This window comes from Falco peregrinus, chromosome 3 (assembly GCF_023634155.1).
Source record: "Falco peregrinus isolate bFalPer1 chromosome 3, bFalPer1.pri, whole genome shotgun sequence".
Classification (NCBI taxonomy): Eukaryota; Metazoa; Chordata; class Aves; order Falconiformes; family Falconidae; genus Falco; species Falco peregrinus.
The window spans coordinates 32,128,388-32,131,209 of record NC_073723.1 but is presented as its reverse complement, the minus strand read 5'-3'; the positions used below and the strand labels follow the sequence as shown (position 1 = coordinate 32,131,209).

The following is a 2,822-nucleotide window of genomic DNA, read 5'->3' as shown; positions in this document are numbered from 1 at the left end:
AAACTACAGCACTGCCCTAGGATTTTTTTTTCAAGGCTGAGTTATTTCTTCCTGCTGAACTTTCAAATTACAAGAAAAATATACTACCCTTTTCTAAAAATACATCCTCCCAGTTACACTCAGAAATAAATCTGTCAGCAGGTATGCTGAGAGATGCAGACTTTACTATTACTAGTTAATAAACAAAGGGTTTGTCTTTCCAAATCTTACAGGAACTTCTAAGTGGCCTGTTTATTTCGTCCTTACCTGAGGTTCATTGTTCTGATGTTAGGTAAGGAATTACAACTTCTGTTTATTTTCCCTTGTAGCATATTGATTTTTGGTAACTTACGGAGTGCATCCTAGCATACCCTTAGAAAAAAAGTCAGCTGAAGCAGTATAATAGATACAAAGTACATACTGCCTGTTCTATTTACGTTTGAAAATTGGAATTATAGAATTTCCACTTAAAATATTGTGAACTTCCCTTCCCTTCCCTTCCCTTCCCTTCCCTTCCCTTCCCTTCCCTTCCCTTCCCTTCCCTTCCCTTCCCTTCCCTTCCCTTCCCTTCCCTTCCCTTCCCTTCCCTTCCCTTCCCTTCCCTTCCCTTCCCTTCCCTTCCCTTCCCTTCCCTTCCCTTCCCTTCCCTTCCCTTCCCTTCCCTTCCCTTCCCTTCCCTTCCCTTCCCTTCCCTTCCCTTCCCTTCCCTTCCCTTCCCTTCCCAACACCACAGGACTGTCAACATTGCCTGGCTTTATTCCACTTGGGAATTACCAGCAGGGAAATCTGCTGTCCATTTAAGGTAATTTATCTTCTTTTTACAGTAAATACTTTGTGCTTTTTCTTATGATAAGAGAGGTGGGGTCAGGCTAGGAGACAGATCTCGCGTGAGGTGGACATAGAATGGCACTAAATCACATTGTCATTTCCATATGTTTTTAATCTAGAAAAACAATTGGTTGCTTTTTCTTGGTATGATGATAATAAACAACTATCAATTTGCTTTACCTGATTTTTCTCCTGAAGGTTTTTCCAGAGCTCATAAACTCTGCAATGATTCACAGTAGCACGGGAGGTAGTTTGAAACATCAGTGGGCAGCAAAGCTGGGCAAGCATTAACGTGCAGGGGAAGGCTTCACAACTAGTGGGGAGATACCTCCCTGGATCCAGTGAGTCTCCAGAAATGCAAAGAGCTGTAAAGCAGCCTCCTGAGATCCAACCTCACCCTTCTTCTAGCTGATTTAATGTTCTGCCCTTTGCTTAGAGATAAAAAGCAATAAATACTCTCAAATTCAGTTGTATAAAGGACGGAAAGGGAGGTCTTAAACTGAATTCTAGTTGATTTAATGATCTGCCCTTTGCTTAGAGATAAAAAGCAATAAATACTCTCAGATGCAGTTTAAGACCTCCCTTTCCATCCTTTATACCTTTGATTAAGAAAATTGAATATGCCTGAGTGAGAAAATACCTTTTGGGTTAAATATCAAAGGGATTTTTTTTAGTTTACTGTCGTTTTTAGGAGACCTTTTTGGACAATATTTCATTAAAAGTGATTTTCTTATGAAGTACATGGCAGCAAAAATCAATACATTGTTTGTGATACAGTCGCTGACATGTCTGTCCATATGGCTCAAAACAACAATTTCTTATAGAATTAGATATTACAAGGAAGAACACCAGAAATATCTGTAGACGTAGACAGTTTTTATACAGACCAAATAAGAGAGAGATTCTGGTTTTCAAGGGTGAAAGCTGACACTGAAAAACTTTATCTTTTCTCAGTTTTGCCTTCATTCTCTTGCAGAGCCACTGTCAAGATCAAGATTCATGGTTCCCCCCATGGCTGCACAGGAAAACATTGTATTTTCCATCATCTGATAAAGCTCATTAAAATGTTGTCTACAGCACTTTTCCTAGGTTATTTGTTCTCAGTGGCATGTTACACCATTTTAAATGATTCCCAAGGGAAATAAGGGCCCCGTTATGCAGCTGTTGGGATGAGAGAGACAAACTCTCGTGTTCCAAACAAAGGGGGATCTATTAATAAGAAAACAATGAAAGAGTGCTCTGATTTTCACTGAGCCTTAGATCAGTGGCTTAGGTCAAAGGCTGATTGCCGTCGCTCTTCTTGGGAGTAATGCTTGATTAAAGACTGCAAGACTTTGTCCAGTGAATGCCTATTTAATGAATGCTCTCACGGAAAGTGAAATCTACTCAGATCAGTGATTCTGACAATCTGATCATGGATGTAACCAGTTAATGGGAGGAACAGCCCAGCGTTCTGTCGCTGCTCTGATAGGGACCCAAACAGCCCGTTTGTGCTAGCCCCAGACAGTCATTAAGCCAGCACACTATAGCAGGCAATATTGCTGCAGCAGGGTCCTACACAATATGTTAGTGATAAGGGAAAAATCATGAAAGCATTTTTGAGTCGTCAGTCACAAAAGCAGTGCAGAACAGCGCAGTAACCACATCCCATTAGTTTCTAAATGAGAATAGTCATTTCTGGATGCAAGAGAAAGAAACATGAGAAATAAAGGACTTTTTATCCAAGATAATTGGGGTCTGTGACAGCTTATAATTGTTGGTCATTTGTCAAAAAAACCCTGAGAGCTACAGAAGAGTAAGAAATGTTTTATTCTTGGTCTTTCAGCCATTTTTACCTGCTTGACACCAAGAGCGTTACTACACGCAGATCCAAGGAGCCTGGACAAATTGGACAGAATCAGACTCCAAAGTGGATGGGAGAGAGAGCGGGAAAGGGGGTTTCTCATGCAATCCCGTTTTTGTTCATTGTTTTATTTTTTTTTTTCCCTTATGTAATTAAGTCAGAATGTCCTGAA

The 2,822-nt window shown here is 40.4% G+C and overlaps 1 long non-coding RNA gene across 1 annotated transcript; it reads left to right on the top strand.

Moving 5' to 3' along the window:
* The first annotated feature begins 209 nt into the window (after positions 1–209).
* Positions 210–1,877, top strand: LOC114010391 (uncharacterized). The gene is made up of 3 exons (XR_003551816.2): positions 210–271; positions 713–781; positions 1,784–1,877. It is a non-coding gene; the product is annotated as an uncharacterized LOC114010391 (long non-coding RNA).
* Positions 1,878–2,822: the final 945 nt, after the last annotated feature.